At 30.5% G+C, this 25,833-nt stretch overlaps 1 protein-coding gene and 1 pseudogene across 1 annotated transcript in view; one reads left to right on the forward strand and one right to left on the reverse strand.

Annotated features, from left to right (window-relative positions):
- Window positions 1-25,833, reverse strand: part of LOC119679067 (coiled-coil domain-containing protein lobo) — a 68,859-nt gene that overhangs the window by 39,984 nt on the left and 3,042 nt on the right. The window lies entirely within an intron of this gene.
- LOC119679068 lies at window positions 12,895-24,599 on the forward strand (annotated as a pseudogene).

Raw genomic sequence — 25,833 nt, forward strand, 5'->3', positions numbered from 1 at the left:
TGATATCATTATTATTAATAGATATGCTGAGATGAAAACATCATTATGATTATGATTAAATAATTTTAATCATTATTTATTTATAGTTAATTAATAGTTAATAGTTATTCTGATACGAAAACAAATCGTAGTCAGGCAATGCAAGGTTAGGGGCTACACAGTAAATGGATCAAAACTTCCCAACCAAATTCCCTTAATGGGATATAACTCCTTTTCTGTTAGCTAATTCTGTTAGTTTTTCCTTGTTTCATTTAAAAGGTTGAAGTGAGAGCAGTAGAGGACTAAATTAACCATTGTGCAAGGTTGAAGCAGTTCGTAATAGACAATTTCGTTCCAATCCCATCAAACGCTTTATATAACCTTGCTAGCATATTTCACTTTGTAGTTCCTGTAATAGAATCGAGCATTCCCGGGCCCAACGTTCACACATAGCATCCTTACCATAAACCAGCATGTTTTTACTTTCTCCTTTTTATAGTAAAAAAGCCTAATATTGTGCATTTCATCAGATATTTCTTCAGCCAATTTTAAACCAACATAACTTTTTAGACAAGTAATATTTAACACAGCTACATTTACGAAAAATGTAGCTTAAAAAGTCACTCTTCAAATACAGGTTCGTTTGATGTATTCGGGTTATTGTTGCCAGATATATGGGTACTAACACTAACTAGTAGGAAATCGCGTGTATACCACTCAATAATAATACTGCCTATTTTTAAACTTTAAATGACAATAATACTATTATACCAATTGGCATTCAAGATTAGTGCTCGAAAAAATTATAAAAAGAAAATCACTAAGATAATCTTGTTAGAAAATCCAGGGTGCTAGCTTGTTTTGGGAATGGAAAGTTATTAAAACAATGAAAATATTCAACATGGGTGATAAAAGTGTTTCTGGCACTAAATTTGTCCATAAATCAAAGATTCCCTCTTGGGATTTCTTTCATTCACGGAAAGTTTGTAATTGTAAAATTCTTATTTACGTGGTTAAGTCTAAAACACTCCATTCCACTGCATGCAGGCCATTATAATCCTGAAAATAAAAATTGGAGTATTATAGATCTCGGCTCCGCTGTCTTACAACAATCCAATTAAATCAGCCCATTGTTTTTAATGATGTTATTGTTGAATTGGTATTTTAAAGAACATATAAAATAGGCATGGGAAAGCATATATATTTAGATCGACACAATTCTGGAAAGATAAGATATTAATCAAGCAAACTAAATCGATTTTGATTTTCGAATTACGAGTTCATATGTATTATGAATAGGTCAGAAATAAATGGTCATAAATATTACTAAAAACCAAAATTTAACTATATATTTCTTTAAAATATTCTCTAAAAGTATTTAGTGCTAATTGTATATGTATATGTATTATGTATATTTACATTTATAAATATGTAATAAAATGGATTTTCAGACATAGAAGTAAATATATTTCAAATATGAATCTGAGTACGTTCTACATATATTGTAAGGTATCATATCGCCACATGATCCATTGCATATTATGTTTACTATTATAAGAAATGTTCATGTTTCCGAATCGAATACTTTTCAAATCTGTATTCGTCTGTAACTGACATATCTTTCTCTATTTTGATAACAACCAATAGAGATTTTTTTGTTTTTGATTCCAGATTTCGATTAAACTTCTATAAAACGGAATAGGTTTTACATTCATATATAATATTCATATTCATATATAATTCATATATAATAGGTTTTACGTTTTATATAAAATATCCTTAACAGAATTAAGCAACATATTTAGTTAATTAATATCACAATGTCTTTGCTTTGAATTTGATTTTCAAATCCACTTTTCATTTTTTCATGGAAATGTGTAGGATTAACGACTTTCATAGTTTTATGTGTTTGAATACTACAGGGTGACCCAATTTTACTTCAACTTTTAAAAAATTTATTAATTTGTAATTTTAACAGAAAAAACTATTGGAAAGCAAATAAATTTTACAGAACGCTTTAGCGTAAACAAGGACTAAATCGGATGACAAATAAGTCGCATACTGTATGAATGCAACTTATGGAATCTTTATTCTATTATAACGACAGACGTTGTATTTAAATTCATGTATTTGTAATAGTTTTCAAAAAACGTTCTATTTCAAGTGGTCGAGAGACCAATTTGAGTCGTTGAAGTCGTTATATGTTCAACTTTGTGTCTCAGTTTAGTAGGTTGGCACGTTATATGTGTAGAATCTTGTTAAAATATGGATGTTCTGTCACTGAAAAGTTTTTGCGGTTAAGATTCCAATTAACCTTGACGTTAGAATCTGGAATGGAGATCAAAGGAGAATGACTTTCGATCGCAATGGGTTATTTACTTGCTTTTTATTTAAATTAAAGTCAAATATTCTTAAGCTTATTAAAATTAGTATTATTAGACTTTTCTAATAATAAGAATGGTACATTGCGAATCATTAGGTGAATTGTGCTACGCTTGAAGAAGTCTTTTAAAGATGGTCAAATTAAGGATATTAAATAAAGTAATATCAGTGATTTAGTACCTCCATATGGGGTACTGAACTCATTTTCTATTAATCTCAGGATACGTTCTAATGAGTTGTTTTTAACGTTTCACTCTGCGTTTTATAGAATATGCGAATGTTAAGGTTTTTAAAAATCATTTTAAAAAAAAAAATCGTCCAGAAGATCAACAAGTAACTTATCAAGGTCAGATATGTTAAAAATGAAAAACATAGCAAGATATTTGTTATTGCTTATATTAAATGCCTACATCATTAGAAAGAATTAGTCATCCCTCTGCTCTTAAATTGCAGGTTTCGCAGTTGTTTCATTATTTTAGAATTTCTCCTTAAGAAGCAACCAGATGAATGTTACAATATTTGTAGTAGCTCATACCAGTCAAGTAAGATATTAGATTCCTGTCTGTCGGATCAACTTAGATTTTGTGATTCATGATAAAATAATTTTTTTAAACATTATAGATCATATATTATTAAGAGCGATCTTCGGAACTAAAATATTCAGTATATAACATTATTGATATTTTGAATTTAAATAATATAGAATAGGATGCAATCTTCTGAAATATATATAAGTTGATGTTGATGATGATCTTGATGATGAATAAGACGATTTATAAGTATGGGAATTATGAAGCTAATATTAATTTTTTGTTTTTGTATTACTAATATTATTGTTTACAACTCGTATTGATACTTAAACTATAATTAATTTAGTTAATTAATTCTAATTTAGCTTAATGAAAAAAATGTGAAATGAAATTCGATTGAGAACTGAAACAATCGTACATGGTCCATAAGGATGAAAATTAAAAATTGTATCAAGTCATTATAGGAATAGATGTATATATATATATATATATATATGGGTATATTAAGGATTAGTGTGTATATGTAGTAAATACCTGTTCTTTTCTAAGCGCATATCTCTGTGTGTGGATATAAGAAACTATGTACTAACACTTATAGTCTTCTTACAAGATGCTGCAGAGACAGAGACAAGGCAAATAATACCGTCATGACGTTGTCAAGAAAAATATGTGAGTTAAGCAAAAAGATTATTAGCATGAAACATACCTTTTCGTATTTTGCACATTTGTGCGTCCCTACACTTCTTGTATATAAAATGTTTGTGCCAGAGTGTGTCCACCTAACGTACTACGCACATAGTCATTTACTTCTACGTCTTTACTTTCCTCTATTTTAAAATGAAATGAAATTCAGATGGACATTAGAAGTTTACATAGAAACCAACACGCAAAATATACATACATAAAAACAGCCGACAGACTCTTGGAGAGCTCTAAATATAAAGTTTATGTAAAAAGACAAAAACAAAAGAGATGGAAGCCGTATGCAAAGTTCGTTGCTGAAGTAGGTATGTTTGTATGTATTTATCTATGATGACCAAAGAAACATCTATCGCGTCGCAACAGGACATTATTGTTTCTCCTTCCACTGTCATATACAAGACAAATAATAACAACAACAACGGCAAAAACGGCAACAACGGCAAGAACGGCCTCACCAACAACTAAAACAATAACAACTTAAACAACTAAAACAGCAACAACGTCAGTTATATTAACGACAGCATCACAGACAACGAACCATCCTTATGAGAAGTGCTCACTCGACACTAATAAATTCGAGAAAACGCTAAGGAGGGCCTCTGAAAACTATGCAAAAATGAACAAACATAACAAATCGTGCCAGGAGGAGCTCATTCCAATCCAGAATCCACAGCTACTCTTATAGAATTTCTGATTTATCGCAGCGCGCACTCTTTAGATTTTCCTACGAAACAGTTTTGACCAACGTCCGCAACGTCCGCAACGTTGTAGATGACGGAGAATTTTCCGTCTTTCTTGCACACTACACCGTCAACACACACACACACACACACACTGCCACACATGCAGGACTTTCTGTGTATTACGAGTATTGCAAACGCACACAACATGTGTTTGTATATATGTGTAACTGTCGTCTGCTTGTGTCTCCCACTCTTCCTTCTAACAAACATCAAATGTAATATCCAGCGTAAATTTACATATTTTTACATCTCACCTCACACCTATATTTAAAGAAAATTTTCGCGTAAATCGAATGATGAAGGCGCATGTGGCCAGCATTCAGCTTTTTGGGATACAATTCTCGTTTTTGTTGTTATTGTTGCTGCTGCTGCTGTTGTTGTAGTTGTTATTGTTATTGTTATTGTTAGTGAGGACTAGAAACTAGAAACTGACTTCGATTGCACATACCGCGCAAATACCTAGTAGCGAGTATGTTTGAGTACATATGCATAGATGAGGACTACTAAACTAAAAGCAAAAGTAAGTAATACAGGCAATGGTCAGCAGTGAAATGGTGGTAAGGGACGTCGTACGAGTGTATGCGACACAACTTTTGGTAGAAGATTTACCCTTTCTCTCGCCACATTCGATACAATTTTAGATTCTTCATTATGGACTTCTTTTATACAGGGTCAATCAACCGATTTGGTTTAATGATTAATTAAAAATAAATCAATAAAATAAATGCATGGAGACAAATTAAAATTAAATAAAGTAAAGTAAAGAATAAAATAAAATAAATATAAAATAAATAAAGAAGTACAAAACAGAAGAACAAAAAACAAAAAAATAATTTGAAATGTTTTTTTTCTATTATTAAATTTATTATCTATCTATCTATTTTAAAATATAAATTTATTATCTATCTATTCTATTATTTTAAACTAATCTCCTTTTCGATTGGCAAAACTAGATTTGGTCTCAATCTATTATTTTTTATACGAAATTTGTGGCTTAGTCGAATATGTTTAGGATGACCCTAAACATAACATAACCCTAAAATATTAAATATTATTGTCAAATAACATAAAACAGCTGTTAATTTCAATCTTATTTTTATTATTCTGAAAAAATATGTAGAGTGTTATAAATTAATCTCGATATTATAGATTTTGTCTGGAATTAAGCAATATGTAGACAGTACTGAAAGTAAATTTCCTGCGAAAAAGTTACCCAAGATTTGCCAATCAAAAACGATATAATTATAATTAAGATTGAAACATAATTTATGTACAGAGAGTTACGTATTTAATCATAATTCTACATCAAAACACGGTGACAGATCCCATTATCACTTCAGATCTCCTTATAAGCACACAGCACATACTGTATATTTACATATTTACCTAAGTAAATATTTTATATATAGTTTTTTATTCGATTTTTTAATGTAAAGAAAATTGTTTTTTATCATTTTTATATATATAAGTTGTAGTCATAGAACTACAACGTCTCTTATATTCAATTATGTTAATAAAGAAAATCAAATCGGAATAATTTAACTTAAGAAACTTTTAATCCATTTTTTGTAGATTAAATCTAAGATCTGATATAATTTGAAACTTAAATATATTTTAGTATCATTCAAAATGATTAAAGTATTTTGAAATAATATTGATTTCTAATTAAGAATATTTTTATAAATTTATTTAAATAATGTCTTGCACGATATTCAATTTGGTAAAAACGTGTTTTAAGACCCAAAAGATTTATTCACCTTGAGATGTTTAAGTTTCACCTATTGTTCTCCGTTTAAACATATCACAGTACAACAATATCACAGTATTATAGGTTTATGAATTTATTTTATAAACAAGAAACTGAGACGTGAAAGCCACCTTTTACTCATTAACAGTATAATCAGATCTTATATGGTAAAATATATACGCAATGTTGTCACCAGTTTACAAGTTTTGCTGTGGTGGCAACAGTTTAATTACGCTATCCTATAGTACTTGCATATACCATACATAATATCTAAAGATATATTAGTGATTTATAGATCTTTGATAGATAATTGTTTTGGATAAAGTGGTCGGAACTTATATACATACATATATATATATTGGTTTAAAATGAAAATGATCGGGTTGCAAAATCCTTTAAGAATTTATATAACGATGCTTCTGAGAAGTAGTTTGTAAAAAAAAATAATCTTATTATTTGCAAGATATTTTATAGTGGTCCAAACTTTAATAGGTGAATTGAAATAAGTAAGTCATAAAGCAATGGCTTAAGAAATTTTCCATTTTCAGTGCTGTGTATTGGTCGTTATAGGACAAAGTGAGTTTTCTATAACTTAACTTAAAGTTTTGAAAACTTTAACTTTATAGTTTATTATAATAAATTTACATTAATAATTTTATTTAATAGAAAATGTACAATCCAAGACTATAAACCCTATCTTTGATTCGATAGATATATGTAAGGTAACCAAAATAGTTTTTCTAAGATTAAAAGGTAATATTAAGGACATATATTTTGGTCAGTACCAAGAGGTTGAGTTATGTATATCTTACATTCCGAAACAGAGAATTTGCTTCTATAAAATGTAAAAACATTTTAAACTCTTGAAGCAAGGAACTGTTTGTGTTGTGCCCTTGGTGAATGTTGAAGGCACTTATTGGTCGAACACAGAGCGTAGCTCCGGCCGTTCTTTGATTAATTATATTTTACTCATTTTAAGAGAAGGTGCTCTACTGGAATAACCTATTACTCTCATAAAGATATGTAAAATATATGTAAAAAAATATTGCAATGGCTATATATAGAAGTTTTTAATTATTACTCAGCTTCATATATTTCATTTTAAATGAATCTAAGTTTCTTAAAAATAGTTCAGGTACAAAAGTGGTATAATGGATATCCGACTTGAAACAAGACAATATAAACAACCGGTAGCAATATAATACATAGAAAACATGGAAACATATATGAAAATTAATTCTTGATTTAAAAAGGGGGTTCTAGTATACGCTTTAAGTACATCCTATATCTTTAGGTATCTTGTTATAAAAAAATCAATAACCAGTTTAAAAATTGAATTATATTACTAATCGAAAGTTATGAAAACTCGTGGAAGATTGTAATTTACCTGAAGCCATCTTATTACAATAAGAGGAATACCCAGTTTTAAAGTTAAGTTATAAGGATTGTTTCTTCAAACTAGAACTGAAGAAATATAAAGATAACTACTAATTAATCAGTGTTCTTACACCACTTTGCAAGCAGTTGTAACATATATTAAAAAGAGAAGAATGACTATAACTAACAGCATCACAATAGCCTTATTAGTATCTTAAATAATTCGATTTCGCTGAACAATTGATTACTATAACGTAATTAAAGCTCTTTGGTTCAAAATATTCGCCAATATGTTTTATATATGTGTTCAAATTTCAATTCTAAACCGCACATAGTAAAGATATTTCTGCAGAATATCCGAGCACTGTTAGTAGCCGTCGAAAGTAATCAAATATACAAATTTTGACTGCTAAGTTATTAGTCTCCATATTTTCAGATGGGCAGAGTAAGTTATTCATCAAAAAACATTGAAAAGCACTAATTATAAAGTGATATTGTAAAGAAAATGAATCCAAATTAAGAACGATACATTATATCACAGGTCAATAACAACATTAACAAAGACTTTGAATTGTTCTCCAGATTTGGTTTCTAGCTAAAAGAAATTTGGTCCCAAAGAAGGGATTACCGAAAGTGGGCATAAATAAAGTGTTCTACAAAGAAGGCACAGGTATGGTAACAAAATGTAGTAACGAAACAAACTATGTTAAGGCATCAAATCGAATTTTATCTTAAAGTTCGTATCTAAAAGATACTATATTAGTTTTATCATATTACTTAATTGTTAATAAGTGTATAGTTTTGATCAAGTCTAAATTAAATCAATGTCCATGTAATGTAAATAGGCACCATGTATTGGAGTTTCAAGTGGCTACTGCTGCCATAACAACAAATAAAAACAATAAGAAAATTTGTTGCTAACAAAAACGAAAACGCACGAATATGAAAATGGATGAAAATGTTTTGGAATAACACCAGATGCTCGGACAAGTACATCACATAAGATGAGAGCAAGAAAAGGAGAGAATGTGCTTTAAAGTACAACGAAACAACGAAGTCGCAGAGGAGACTGTCCACGACAGGATTGCACGCACAAATACGCAAGAAATCCAAATTGTTTTCTGAGCACAGACCAAAAAACTACTTCTGCAATAAAATAGAGTTTGGAAAACGCGTCACAATGGGAAAGAAGACTTCACCCACTGCTTCCACATGACCACGACCAGCAGCTGCCAGCACAAATGCTAAATTCGTACTCATACGTAATTTGAAGCAATGCGGCATTCTACACAAACTTAATCCTTTCTGGAGTTCAACGCAACTATTCGTCATTCTCGCTGCCTGCTCACCTTCTTCATCCTTAACAATTGGATTTCGTTGTTGTGCCAAACTTAAGGAATTACATACAAACGTATATTTCATATTGCATACCAGTATCGTATGTGTGTAAACAAAAACCACAGCATTCGCAAGTCGAGGAGTTTGTACCCGAAGTCCTCATCTTTGTATGGTCATTTGCATATTCTTATGTGCTCACTAAGTGCGGCCAGTATGGAGTATCGAGTATGGAGTAAGACTCGTTGGACAAAAACGTGAGCAAATCTGCAATTTTGCCGTGAGAATTCGTCCCCATTTTACATGTGAATTCATATGCAAATGTCGAAATCGATGATAAGAAATTGAGAAACAACAAAAACAAAACGGACAGCGGTCAACACTAAACCAAATGCTGATTAGTAAACGTAAACGTGGACTGCCGTACGTAAGAATGAATCGGAGATATTCATATCTGTTGAGAAACAGAAAACATTAACGGCAAAGTAAGCGAAGTAGTGCATTCGCAGTTGTAGATGTACGCAGATACATCTACATAAATTAGATGACGGCTGCGAAGATGAATTGAATGACAACGAAGAATTAAAGAGTCACATATGATGCGTTGTGCAATTCGCAGAGCAATGCATTAAGGATGGCTGAATATACGCACAAGAACTTTGAACTATGGAATTGTTATGCTTTTTAATTACAGTAACAGGCATAAAAAAGATACTTACCTACTTGCCCGCCTCTCAAACAAAACTCAGCTTCTTGGTGTGTGACTTAAGTGGCAGTCGAACTTACAACGTCCACGCAAATCAAATTTTAAGAGAGTCGATTGTGCAAGTTATGTTCTTTCTGTTTGGTCTCATTAATTCTCAATCTTAATATATACAAATACACTGTGAAAATGCAATATTTTATATTTAAGACATATTTTTATAAAATTTTACTTATTAGTAAAAAAAAACAACCTTAGTAATTATAAATAAATCTATATTACTCAATGAATTGCGCTTATTTCAAATCATTTCAATACAATAGATTAAGGATAATGTAAGTCTCCTAAACTTATTATAATAATTTCAATGTATTAAGTTAAGGAGGATGTAAATCTTTTAAACTCATTATAATTATATTAATATATTAACCTAAGGATTATATAATTCTTTTCTTTGCCGATAATATTTTGTTAATGAGGTGAACATGTTCAAATTATAATGTTTCAGAAAATTATGTTTTTTTAATATAATTCAGATAATTTAAGCGCAATTATAATCTATGTATTTATATAATTAGGCGTTAGATCACAAAGCGGAGTATACATTTTTAGTGCTTTTGAATAGCATGTCAATATAACACGTACTTTATTAATATATTGCATTAATGACCAAAATCTGACCAATCATTTTTAGTTTTGAAATAGGTTATTTGGTCAAATATTGATTATTTTTAAAAATTATATTTTATTTTCACCAATATTTCGACTATAGACATCAGAGTACTCTGAAATGGACTATTGGCTCATTTACTTGTTAAAAAAATGTAAAACTCATTAAGTAAGGCCAATGGCGGGTCGAAGTTTCATTGTGTTTATGGAAAAAATATTTACTATTGATACATTTTCATAATTTTTTATTTTTTGACTGATTGCTTTACTCCACGCAATCTTTTTTTCTAGGTCTGCAGTAAGGCATATGATGAATCTAAGCACCTACACATTCTAATAGGATCATACAATCAATTATTGAAGGATCAATAAATTATATACAAATAATTAAACACAAGAATTGTTTCCAAAACCACTGACGATAGGTATTTGGTAATACTCGAAACAGCTGTATAGTCAGCCAAAAATTCAGTTAATTGAAATAATATAAAAATAATTTTTGTTTCTCTAGTTCACTACTTGTCGAAATCTCTCTAACAGGATTAAAATTTTTTAACAAATCAAGTAAAATGATGTGAATTGTATATAAAATCTTATAAATATAAAATAAATTTTTTAATCACAATTCTTATTAACAAATAGAAATTTTGAATATTAGTATAATATATATACAGTAATCCCCCCTATAACGCGGTAGATTGGTTCTCCATTATAGGAAATATATATAAGGGAGTAGGGAGTAGTATTCCCGTATACACACGTGCAAATGTACGCGAAGCTAATTATGAACTGTACAAATCCTCGTGTTATATGGCGGATTGAAATCGCGTAATATGAAAACACGTTATAAGGGTACCGCGTTATAGGGGGGAACTGTAAATAAATATTTATTAGTTATTGTTGTAAAAACGCTAACTCATTCATAAAGTTCACTTCACCACAGACAAAAAAATATAGTCTATTTTATATAAATTAAAATGTTTTTTATAAATTAAAATTTGTCTTAAATATCAAAAAGTCGATCCGTTAAAATTGTTTTTTACAGAAAATTTTTTCAAGTGTAGTTTTTTGCTGCAAACGGCAACGTGTTCAGTTCAGCAATATTAACAGGCGCATGCACATATAAATACGTAGAACGTGCCATATGTGTGACGTGATACTACATACTCAACTCCAACCCAAGTCGTACGAATGTATGTTTCATACTCAAACAACGCACATAGTTCGGTCAAGTTTGCAAAACAACAAACATAACAAAAATCTTTACTTATAGAAATTTTCTTGTCCTTTTTCATTACTCTCACAGTTTTCACAGTTTTCATGGATAGAAGATAGAGAACGAAGAGAAATTAAGACGATGTCCAAAAACTATTGCGAAGGAAAATAAGAAAACGAAAACTGTAATAATAAAACTATTGCAAACAGAGGGAGGTGTTCTGCTATGCCTAAACAAAAATCAAATACAAACAATTAATGCAACATGCAGCCACATACGTACATACATACATACATACATACATACGTGCATCTCAACTTGTGTCCTAACTGAACAATAATAATTTACATACACAAAACAGTCTCCAATAATTTCTTAAAGTTATTTTTCTATTTCTTACATGCACATACATACATACATACATACATATGCATATATATGTATATATATGTGCATTGCATTCGTTTCAAGTAAAAAAGGGGCGAGACGTTATTTCATAACTTCGTAGGACGCCGCACAGTGCCACATAACGGTTGTTGCTACCTTTTCCAACATTTTTCGCAATTCAACGCACACAGAACAGAAATGTGTTCGTCAGTCTGGCATATATACAACCTACCTACATATATACATACACACAGCTATCCATCTGCTCACGATTGTCACATTCATACTTGTGCAGTTGTGCAGTTGTGTAGTTGTGTATGTACTCGCGCATATGCATGCATGTATATACGTGTATTTTCTCTGAAACGGTCAAGCAAAGCAACAAAGCAAAAAACATAGGCCTGTAAGGATTCTGTTGCGAATGATTTCTTCGTCGCCTTCTTCGCCGTTAATCATTACACATTTGTCGGGCTTTCGGCTTTGGTGCACGGTTTGATGACAAGAGCAGCGCGCGCAAATAACAAAAACAAAAAGCAGGAACACAACTCGAAACCTACAACGAGCGAGCATATATTGTGTTGTACAATGCTACATACATGTTGTGTGTGAGTTGGTATGAAGCAGCAACACAGCAAGGCAGCAACACAGCAACACAGCAAGGCAGCAAGAACCGTGCAAATCCTTTTTCCCCGCTTTGCTCAACCGCGTAGTTTGTTGCTGTGCGCGAACTTGCATGTTTGCATGGCAAAAATATAATTGCGAACGTACAAGCATATCGTCTTGACACTCGAGCGAGACAACATTGAACGACGGTTAATGAAGGATTTTGAGCGCAGTGCGACAATTTGTGCGATTTTATTTCTAATAAAGTGTGAATAAAAATTTGTTTGGTGCATGCCATTTCAACAGAAAAAAAAATAGTTAATTAATTAATAATTCAATTTTTGTGAATTTGGCATTTGCTGGGATAATTAACTGAATATAAGTGCATTAGAATAATTTATTGAATTATTTTTAAAGAAATAGTATTTTTTCTTGCTGCTTATAAGTGATATTAAATTATAAAAGAAGAAATTTTTATATATACTATCACTAAACATTAGAACCGAATTTAAATTTACTTGCAATACCCGGCTATGCTTAAGGCATACGCGCTTCAATAATTCCAGAATAATTACTCCACGAATTTCGTATTGAAAATATTTTCTTTAAATCGGCTTAATATAAAGGTGAGTAAATAAACACGTGCTCTCTTCCGCATATAAATATTAATAAATAAGAGTTATTTATTAATTAAAAATTATTATAATATAAATATAACATTGACGTTATTTGATTTTTTTATAAATTCTAAAAATAAAATTAATTTACTTAATTCTTTTTATATAAATTAATTTAATCTTTTTTAAAAAAATTCATTCTCTAATTAAATATTGTATTAAGGAAAAAATATTAAGGAAAAAATATTGTGTTCTTATTCAAAACAAAAAAAAAAATTGAGTGTCTCCAAAGCAGTGTTCTAAGAAATATAACTCATATAGAAAATGACCGGCACCCAGACCCAAATGACTTTATTTTTATTATATTCTTTTGTTGTTTTTGGTTAGTTTTATTCATAATATTTGTGATACTTTGCAGCTCATTTCGTATAATATTTAAAAAAAAATTAATTTAATTTTAATTAATTAATCTATATCTTTATTAATTATACATACATATATTAATTATATAAATTTTATATTATTATGTACATACATATATGCATGTATAATGTAAACTTAAGTCTCTGAGTGTCAAAGTGTCTTTTAATATTTGCGATCCATCGACAATTGTTTTTGGCGTATGCGCAATAAGCATAAATTATCCGATTACTTTATTAATAATAAATACCGATATACATATAAAAAAAATCAGTACTGATATATAATAGTTTCCTTATAAGCTGTAGTTACCAGCCTTCTTCTTTAATATGTAAATAAAGTGGTTTTTATAATGATCATGATGTGAGATTGATTTTTGAGTATGCATTTATTATTTACAACCCATCATATTAATTATCATATAGTGAGAATTTGGTGATATTATATATTAAATGCTTGTATACACACATTTTATTTATATATACATATATATTATTTTTTAATACTTGAAAAATATTAAAATATAGTGAGAATTTGGAGATATTATATATTATATGCTTGTATACACACATTTTATTTATATATATATATTATTTTTTAATACTTAAAAAATATTATTAAATAGTGAGAATTTGGAGATATTACATATTATATGCTTGTATACATATATTTTATTTATATATATATTGTTTTTTAATACTAAAAAATATAATCATATAGTGAGAATTTGGAGATATTATATATTATATGCTTGTATACACACATTTTATTAATATATCTATATTTTTTTTTTTATTACTAAAAAAATATTACTTATATAATTATGCTTTATTTATAAAATTATGGAAATAACATTGTATTATTCATGTATCTTTAAAAAAATTTAATTAAATTTTTGATATAAATAAATTTAATTTAAATAATTGAGAATAAAATCTTCATTATTTAGAATTTTGTATGCCTAATAACTAATTGTGTCATCAGTAAGTCGAAAGGAAGGAGAAATCTAATCCCTAAGCAGTTCATATAGTCTAATCCTAAAATAGTTAGTTCCATAAAAACATTTTATAAAGTATAAATTTTGCTAAAAATATTAATTAATATTATTAATTAAGCAATTAATTAAAATTAATAATATTAATTTTTAAACTATTATAAAGTGTATAAATCAAAATTATATTTTCCTTATTTTATCAAATCGTTTTTTTTTTTGGTATAGCACTATAGTATAGCGTAGGCCTCCCAAAATAAGAAAATTAAAAAATTAAAGTTTCACAGTAAAAATAAAATTTATTAGTTTATTTTTATATATAAAAAAACCTCAACATATCCGATAAAGTATATAAGTTACATATTAAAAATGTCAAATTGCATAAAATCTCTTTACTAAACCCCTTCGTTCTTGCTTGCAATTACTTTAACATTTAATTTTAATATATATAAATAAATAAAAATCAATTTAATATTAGCTAACAGCACTAAAAAGGAAAGAAGAAGAATTTATAATAATATAAAAATTTAATGTATAATAAAAAGTAAATAAAAATCAAATTAATATTAGCTAAAAACTATAAAAAAATAGAAAAAAAGTAAACAACAAAAAGACTGTGATCAAAAAGTGGTAGCAAACTGCACTAAAATTGTGGTATATAGGAAAATGAAGAAAAAAATTCTGTATAAATATTTTATAAAATAAAAACAAATTTAAATATTTTAAAATTGATAGTTATAGATTTCATGAAAAGCTTATATAAAAGATTAAAAAAGATAAATAAAAAATCTTTGAAATTCGTTATAGCAACCGAGTGTCTCCAAACCTTCCGCTACTGTCGTTTTTGATTATATAGTTTAACTATTCACAGCTCATGTTGGAAGTTATCAAAGAGATTAAACTTCGATATATTTGATATAGACTATCATAGTTTTTTTATCGGTTTTTATATGTTAACATTAATAATTCTTTGTCTGAGATAATTCATAACAAAATTATTATTTTTTATTTTAGTCTTTAATGATTTATCACTGAAACTTATTATATTATAAAATTATTTTATTTTCTTCTAATTCTTTATAATTTATCACCATAATATATTACTGACATTGAAGTTTTTTTTTTTAATTTTGATTGATTGTATGTATACACAATTATGAATGAAAGTAATTACAAAAAAATATTGGAACTTTTTTAAAAAATCTTATTAAAATTAAATAAATCTTAAAAGCTTATCTTTTATAACTTTTAGATATATATGGTAATAAAATAATAGTCATAAAAAAATAATAAAAATAAAAATATTAATAAAAATTTTGTATAGTGCTATCTAAACAAAAATTTTAAAAGTTAAGGAAATAGATAATCTAATTCAGATAAATGTATGCTATCATCTCTTTTTTCTACTAAACACAAGATCTCCTAGAAACATTTTTATGATTCCATAGAAGATTACAAATTCATAGGTAAATGATCGAATTTATTCATAGTATAAGGCTATTAAGCAATATATCGTATTAAGCAATATAATAAGATAATGTGGGGTCGTCTATATACTGTTTTACCTATTTATCAATACTAATGTCTTTCCATTTCAAGGATATGATATTTTATGCTTAGCCGCATTCGCTTGATGAAGTCCTGTAAGTCTATTGAGCTTAGATCTGTGCTTAACCATATTCATCTGATGAGATCATTTGATAATGTACGGACGGCAGTACACTTCTATCTTACTTATCAGAACAATTGTGTTTCTATTTGTAGGATATGATTCAACGTTTCTTTTAATGTGTCTATTCGTATTCGCCTGTTAAAGTCCAGTAAGTTTTTAAGGCTTAGATCTATGCCTAACCATATTCAAATGATTAAGTTCAGCAAGAGCGTAGATCTACGCAACCTTCTTATTTCACAGCATACTTTTCCGCCTAGTGCTGTATTTTCTATTAATAGTTTTCTGGTTAAACTAATATTTTAATAACGCTTTTAATAACGTCCCATAATACGAGCCACTTAAGATTAGGCTTTATTACAGGTTCCGAATGCTTTTGAACCTTTTTGAGTTTTATATAGTATCACATTAGGCCAATGTATAATTGAATCTCCGTGATGATCGCTCTAATCTAACTTAAACTAACCGAAACTAGACTTTGAAATATTATATAAACTGAATTACTTCAGCAAATATATATTTTCATTATTTACTAATATTTATTATTTATTATATTAAAATATAAATATAATTAATTTAAATATAAATTAATATATATATATTAAATAGATTCTATAGATTAATTGTTATACGAATTGATCAATAAGAAATGATCCTGATTTAGATTACTTTTTAATATAAGTTTTAATAAATTTTGTATTATAAAAATATTTTAATTTATACTATGTAACTAACAGATAGGCTTGAGTCCTTTAACGAATGTTATGTCAAGGATGATGATGTCTATTTATCAATATAAAAAAATTGCGCTTATTGCTCATAAATAGATATAAATTTTATTGAGATGTGATTTATAATATCACCTTAGAATATAACAATTTTTACTCCCTCTTCCTCTTTTAAATTTTGAATAAGTAAAGAGTCAAATATTGGCATTACCGATATGGATGATAAATTTATGGTTCAGACAAAATTTCAGTAAACCAAAAATTTTCCCCAAAAATTTCATCCTTTGCTATTTCTTTTGAGATATCATTGAACTTGAGTTTTATTGACTAAAGTCTTTGTTAGTGAACTCTTAGCTACCTTGTTAGAGTAGGTAAATCTAAAAATATTAGATTTGCAGATAGAGATTTTAGTGAATTTTTAAGAAGAGATATTATATACAATTGGACCCTATCTATGTTTGCAGCAAACTTCGGTCGAAATCAAAAACTGCATCTACCTTTAGAATCTATCATCCAAGAATAATAGAAATACTGTTTTTTCGTTACGTTTAAATTGATAAAGAGAGTTAGATCAACTCACATTAGTTCCATTCATTAAACAAATCTATTAAGCTTTATTTGATGATCCTAATCAAACGGCCGTTGGTTGATCTTGTCGTACGAACATGTCTTATGTCTCATATTGGTAAGAGAAGAGTGCCCAAAAACATATTGAGAGTAGAGCACATAATTGTGAATAACATGCACATGCACATACATGTATGCAGTCTTGTTTGAAACGGTGAAAACGTTATGTCACACACGTTCAATTAAGTCAATGCAACATACGACATGTTCGTATGACACGATCAGTCTAGTGTTTTACAGTCCATTGTGCCTTGCAATTAAAAATTAATTTTGCTGTTTATATTTTGAAATTAACCATGGCTTTTGATTTATATTTTTTAACATAGAGTATGTATACCAAGTCTAGCTTATAATATTTGTATATTTTATACTTATATAAAATATATATATTTATTGTATATATTTAATCCTCGTGTATTAATGAATATCTTTACTTTGTACATTTTTCTCTTATCTTTACGCATGACAACTAGGTTCAGATAAAAATGTAGTGCAACACAAATGTTAAGGAGCTAATTAAAGGATCATGTTATTAACAGACTCTGTTAATAATTCTCATGTATATTTAGATGCCTTATTTATTTTATTAAACATATAAGTTTTTGAATTTTCTATATATTATGAAAAGATTACCCAAAGAAATTTTTTCGTCATTTGTGCCACATACTTTTTGATTATTTTCGAAACTACTAAGACAAGACCTTAAGAACTTATTGAAAGGGACTGCATGAATATTGCAAGGCTTACTGCAGTTCTCTCTGGTCACTGCCGTATGGAAACCCACAAAGAAGAACTGCGTATTCCTTTTGTTATTGATTGCAGAAGTTGTGAAAAAGAAACTAGCAAGCATTTTCTCTGTGATTGCCTGGTTTCGGCCTCTTAAGGAAGTAGGTTTTTAGAGAAGTACATTTTTAACAGTTTGGCAGACTATTTATTCGGAAGGATAAAAGATCTATTTTGTTATCTAAATTCCTTAAGACGGATTTAATTTTTATCTGCTTATATCTTAAGGATTATTGCAAGAAATGTGGTAGTGAAATGGCGAAAAATTGCTAATTAAGATCAATGGAAAGTTATTTGTTGAAGAGTTGTGTAGACACGTATATAACTTAAATTTGATATATTATAGTAAATTCATATACATGAAAACATGTATTAATTGAATAACTTCAATATCTTTTAGCTTTAGTTTTTGCTCAAATTGGACACCTTATTGTTTTAGAAAAAGATCATATATACTAAAAAATGGAATCGAAATATCGTTTTAGAATTTTCAACGTAAATGTTACTCATTATAATACAATATTACTTGAATAAATATTGTGATATGATGCTTATAGACTCAATATGAACTTTAAAGTTTTTAATGTCCATTTTTCGTCATTTTCTAGATTTAATTATATGATTCATTTGCAATATTATTATAAACTATAGAATTGTAGATTATTTTAAAGTTTGTTTTTTTAGCATTGATGATTTTAATGGATTATTATAGTTTCATATTTTTGAAATATTTGCATTTAATAAGGGTACTTGATACTTAGGTAATTGGGCGTTGTTTGAACCCAAGTGAGCTTTGAGCCGCCACCCTAAAATAACCTAGCCTAGGTACTGTTTTCTTTCTTAAACGAATTATAGACTCAGTACGTTACCGATTTTAATTGAATTCTAATTTTGATCATATATTTTTAACTTTGCTTTTGACTGTTAGTAAATTGGTATTTTACTTAATATGTATTATGTATTTAAATAATACTGTTTTAACATTTATTTACCATTAAATACATATAGCAACCTTTGAAAAATCTTCCATAATTTAAACGCCACCCTAAGGGGTCTGTGTAGATTGTTTTGTAAATCCGTCTATGACAACTTGAAATGATCCATGTCTCTACGATTCATTTAAAGACATATTAAACTTTTAATTTTTATAGATTTAAGGGATTATTATAAAATTGTTTTTCAAAGTTTATAGAAAAGGATTTATAAGTGGAATTTAAATGAATTCTCTTTAATCAATCAAATGTGGAAGTCATAATAATTGCGAATCACGTTTGCTCGCACGAACAGCTGATTTCATTCATAAAGCGAAAATACAACTGAACATGAACATGAAGAAGCAGCAGACAGACATAAACACATTAAAATATTTTATTTGCAAAGAAAAATTATCATTAAAAGAATGAAGATTTTAGGAGTAAATAAAAAAAGAAATAGTAAAATAAGAAAACAAAAAAAAAGAAAAAGGAAAAACGTTGGCCAAAAGTTTAGTTTTGTTTTATTGCATTTTCTGATATTGTTTTCTTTCCTTCTTTTAGACGCAAAACAAATGTATAAAACTCAACACACGTATTTATTTATGCATGTGTATGTAATAAGCGTAAAGTAAATATACAATAATAGCAAAATCAGAAAGCAACAAATATAATAATATAATTCGAAAAGCATGGAAGCACATGCGGACAGATGGACAGACAGAGATGCCTGAAAAAAGTTTTACTAACACATTTTTACTTTTATTTTGATTTTCGATTTTATTAAGTTCTTTATGTGTTATTTCTTTTTTTTTTTTGCACAAACATTAAATAGTTCTACTGTTGACCTTTATTTCCCAGACTTCTTTGCTTAGTGTGAGTGTGAGTGAGTGTGTGTGAGTGTTTATGGCCTCAAACATGGTGAACGATAAAAATATAATAATATTCTAACAGAATCATACGTACATATGCAGTCAACATACACAGAGTCGCAGGAATGAATGCAGAATATAGAAAGAATTCAAATTACAATAACAAAAATCACAAAAATCACAAAAAGCAACAAAAAGCAAAACAATAAGGATTTTATGTGTTTATGATAACTGCTATTGCACTCTTTTAATTTTGAAAAATGAAAAATAAACTTTTTTTAAACTAATAAAAAAATATAAATAAAAATATAAATAAAAATATAAATAAAAATAAAAATAAGACAACAGCAACTGAAAGAGAAAGTAGAAAATTTGTGTAAATAAGACGAAAGACGAAAGAACCCTTGGCCATCACAAAGAGTCCTTGCAAAAATTTTTTTTTTATGTTAAAGTTAAACTTTTATTCCAATAAGTGGAGTAAGCATACAGTAGCAGACATCATGGTACACGGCATCATGGTATGCATTGCATGGACGCGATGCAAAACAGCAAACAAATAAACAAATGCACACACACACACACACACACAAATGTCCATGCATGCATATAAGATTAAAGTGTGTCTGTGCTAATTTTTATGCCAATTAATAATTTATATTTATGTACTCTGACTCAGTTTTAAGCGACTCAACACCACATGCCTTCCTTACTTGCAGCAGCAGCACCTACTTCTGTCAGCAAACACACACAGCAACGCACATGCATGGATTTTTCTATAGGCAATTGCATACGTACGTATGTGAAAAGCACGTGCTGGTCGCACTACTACACACACACACATATGCCAGCACCGATAGGTGCAAGTGTGATTCCGTTTTATGTATACAAAAGTATTAGAAAATTAATATAATTAATTTCTAACTTCGATTTGAACTTTGACCTATAAACGAGTCGTGTCTTTCTTTTTTCTCATAAAAACTATTTATCTCCATTTACATGTGTGATTATTATTAAAATATATCATATCTCATATCTCATGCTTGCGAGAAAAAACTATTCACTAACAAAAGGCAAACAGGCGAATTCACAGATGGCACAACATTTATCTCCTTGCGGTTGGCGGCACTCTTAACTGCGCTCTTTACCTTCGCCTGTGAACTCTTAAAACAACAGCCACAGCAATGTTTTGCATATTCGCATTTCAACTTCTGCGCAACAGAATTCAAATACAAACAAACACACACACACACTCACACATTGGTATAAGCCTGTCCCCTGCCAATGTTCTTTTATTTTTGTTCGAAGGCGGAGCTAAATTTGGTGTTGCAGTTGCTGTTGTTGCTGTTGTTGCTTTCGCTGCTCCAACTAGCAGTAGTTAGGCGAGGAGAGAACACCTTGCTGCTTACGGTTCGTATGTGTGTGTGTGTGTGTGTGGTGTGAATATTTTGGGGATGATTGCGTGCTCGTACAACAGGTAAACAAGTCGTAAATCTTGTGCAGCACGTGACATGAGCGCGGTTTTACCGACGCTTTGTGCTCATTCGTGATTTCGCGAAATGTTGCGCGCTCCCAACACCAACGTTGGACATAAAATGCAGATGTAGTGAAGGAAGTGCGCCAATTAGCATTTTCCATTTTGAGTTTCATTGTTTTTGCGTGGATATTTAAGTATTTCAGTGCCGAACCCTCACTTTTAAATGCAAGGAAAACGAATGTCTGTGTGTGTGTGTGTGTGTGTGTGTGTGCGTTGAAGTGTATGCAAATTAAGTGTGGCACAGCAGGCGTTGACGAATACATGGTCTGAAATACAAGTATGCCCCACCATCCTTCAGTGCGAGCACACACTGATGAGCTTTCATGTAATTGTCGACGTGAATAGGTACAACCACGCGTAATGTTGTTGCGTTGTGTCTGCGTGTGTCATCAACTCGCGATGAAGAGTCGAGACGCGAACCGTTTTTATTGGATACAATTGTCAAGTATGCCTCCTTGCACCGTGAAACAACCCTTGTACATAATGTTCCATATATTTACTTTCATTTGACGAATAAGAATTAGTTGTAGCAATAAATGATTTCAGCCAAATCAACTAATTGTGTTATTTTTGTCTTCTTTGCAGATACCAAACTGTTCGACAACGGCTTAAAGTTGGATATTTCCAGCTATCCGCACATGAACATCAGAATGAGCACCAAGGGCAAGCGTCCGCTGCGGAGCTTGACACCTAGTGACAAGATACATGCCATACAACGCATACACGATGGGGAGTCGAAGGCATCTGTGGCTCGAGACATTGGTGTTCCGGAGTCTACATTGCGCGGTTGGTGTAAAAATGAAGATAAATTACGTTTTATGTCACGGCAGTCAGCCTCGGACAAAATGGCAGCGGATTCGCTGTCTGAAAAACTCGATGGGTCCAGCGTGCTACTTGGCGGTCCACCAGAAAAACGTCAAAAGTTAGACTCATCGTTGCCATTGAACTTTTCCAATAAAATAAAATTTGATGAAATGAACTTTAAACGTTCACCCATCAATGGTTTGGATTACAGCACTAATAAAGCTTTAACCGATCTAAGTTTTGGTAGCTTGACACCTGATTATGTAGCCTTCAATGGAGCTGTCAAGAATAAAGTCTTTGGTGCTGATATATCACGTCAAACTGATCCTTCAATTGCCGCTATAAGCCCGCTCTCCAGCTTATCACATCTCTCTGGTCTGACTGGCATCACACAGTCTCCCTTAGCCATCAGTTTTAATGAACTCACATCAAATCTCAATTTGTTGGCGCAATTGAATCCTGGCCTGGCTGCGATGTCAGGTTTGAATAGCTTAGCAGCCACTGCAAATACTTTACGTAATGTAAAAACCAGACCCCAACCACAAAGCCCGCACAGCGAAAATAGCGATCGTCAGCAAGGTATCGCCGTCAAGAACTGGGCCAAGCAAAAGCCTAACACTGGTTCAAGCGAATCGAATTACGGTCTCAACTTGAGCCAAACTGATAAAAACAAGATTAAGTGTCCAAGTCCTTCTTTGGCACCATCAATCGGCGCTAACTTGCCGCCATTGCCCACTATCCCTGACGATCCACTACTCTATTGGTTAAAATCACAGCAAGCAATGTTAGGGCTCAATAACATATATCCTCCACATCAAATCGGTGCTACAAGCCCACCCATCAGGTCCTCCACACCACAGCTGCCAAGCACACATGCAAATACACCGCCTACTTCCACCCCACTGACACCATCATCCACTCCGTCTGGCAGTCTCGATGACAAAAATGCTGCCTGGTTCAATTGGTGCAAAGCATTCGGCGCTAGCCTCAATTCACTCGCACCAGCAACAGCAGTTGCTCTACAAACCAATCCCTTGCAACAATCACAATCATCTTCCGGAAATCCAACTAGCTTAACTAATCAGAAGCCACCTTTCGAAAATATTCTATATTCACAACTGACAAAAGACACCAGTAGTCCATCCCTACAGAGCACTAGTTCAGTCGATAATATGCACAACAACGAAGTCACTAGCAACGCCGATTCTACCAGCAAACCCGAAGATCTCTCAGCAAAGTCTGCGAAAACCATCAGTCCAGCGCCTAGTCTTCCAACTCCAGATCAAAGTCCCACACAAACTCACACACCAACACCGAGTCCAACACATAGTCCAGTCAGGCGTTCCGAAGCAGACACGGTTACTAGCGCTAACGAGGGGAGTGCGGGCAGCGTTGCCGACTGCAAAGATGTACTCGATAATTTACTTTACAAAATAAACAGCAATCCAAGTTCAGCAATACCAAAAGTTGATACACCCGGAAGCATGGAAGTCAGCAACGATTCCGATCTTAGCTACAATAGCGAAGGACAAACGAACAATAACGATATTAGTGCAAATAATAATAACAACAACAACAACTCCAACAAGACCGATGAAGAGGAACGTATCAAATTCGGTGACAACAGCGACGAAGATGATGACGAGGCTATCAAGCATGGAGAAAAGTTCTTGAAATGGTTGGAGAACTGCAGCAATCCGCGTGTAACTAGTGTGCAACTAATGCAGCTGAGATTCCTGATTGCCGCTGTCAAGTCCAACGCTGATCCAAAAGCTATTAAGGAGTGCAATAACTTGGCTAGTACGTCACTGTCAGAAACAGAGGATTCGGTTGAAGAGACCTGTCGCAATAAGGTTCGTCGTCGTAAATAGGATCAACCAAAACTGGCATCTACGGAGCCAAGGCAAACTGGTAAGACACAAAGCAACGACTTAATAAAAACAAAAATATATGTCCGCAATTCAGAGAAATTGCGACAGCTGCCAAGTGGTCCCGGCACAGATGAATTTCAACGCTATCATCACCAATTCACCCCAGCCATTTACCAATCCTCTGCTACTCTGCTCAACTCGCTATTCTTCCCGCCCTATGAATTTGTACAGTGCGACTTTCTAGAGGACGACCAAGATGATTGCCAAATAACTGGCGAATATCAGCAAGTAAATGAAATTGACGAAACTTGATCAAATTACTGAATAACATTGACTCATTTAATACCACATAATAATGCTATAATATTATTATTATATAAAAATATATTTATTTTAATTATAAGAAAAAAATTTAACAATTTATGTACTTCCAAATAATTATGGATCGATCAATCGATCATTCATAAATAATTATAATTATTAAATGATCAAAAATCTCATGTAAATAACAGAATCTTAGCATAATTTTAGGCTTGCATAGGAACAGAATTGCGCTTATTAGTTACTAAAAAGAGAAAGCTCTATATGTATTTTAGTTATATACGTTTACCGATTTATATAACATAAATGAACTTAATTTACTGTAAATATATATATCTATATATATTCTCAGACGTTTCTAGTTTAAGTTAAACATCTTCATTTTGTAATTTTGGATTCTTCTCAATTATGTAAGATTTTACTTAAAAAAGTTTAGAAAATGTTATATAAAGAAATTATTAAATGTTGTTAGAATAATTTATCCTTTGACCGAAGCTGAGATTGGCTCATGCGTTTTTCCCCGTGATTGCCACTCCATCAGAGATCAATCAAAAACCAAACAAAAATTGATATATCTTTTTATAGTAAACTCATCATCAAATTACAATACCAAAAAAAAAACAAAAACAAAAATTGGAATATAAAAAAAAATTAATTACAATAGAATAGCAACTAAATTTTATTCACTGATTATTATTATCAAATAAATAAACAAAAATTTATACAATTTGTTTTAATTCCATTTTTATAACTTCAAGATATATATATATCATACAGGAACCAATGTCGTTTAATATGCACATGAGCTATCCAGGATGGGCGTATGGATCTTACCAAATTAAGTGGTATTTTTCATACTTTTTCATACTAAATGTGATGGCACCTAAAAGAACTGGAATTGAACATTTATGGCGGTTATAGTGCGATTTATGTTTAACGGAGTACCTTTCCCAGAAGAAGACAAATGGTACTATACATTTTACATTTTATCAATGGGTTTTTTATCAAATGGTTTTACATTTTATCAACAACACTCCAGCAAATTTTATGTTATTCCAGTTTTGAAAAATGTAGACTTCAAATACAGAATTTTGAAAAATGTAGAATTTTTTGGTAGGCTTAACAGTGAAGAAAACAAATTTCGATTAAACGGAAGAGCTCTCAATTGAGCATCACAATTTTCTTTCAGAAAATGAAAGTAAACTATTTGCTGAATGTCAACAGATCTCCAAACAAACATTTTGTTTGTGGT

The sequence above is a fragment of the Teleopsis dalmanni genome, chromosome 2, assembly GCF_002237135.1.
Source record: "Teleopsis dalmanni isolate 2A chromosome 2, ASM223713v2, whole genome shotgun sequence".
Taxonomy (NCBI): Eukaryota; Metazoa; Arthropoda; class Insecta; order Diptera; family Diopsidae; genus Teleopsis; species Teleopsis dalmanni.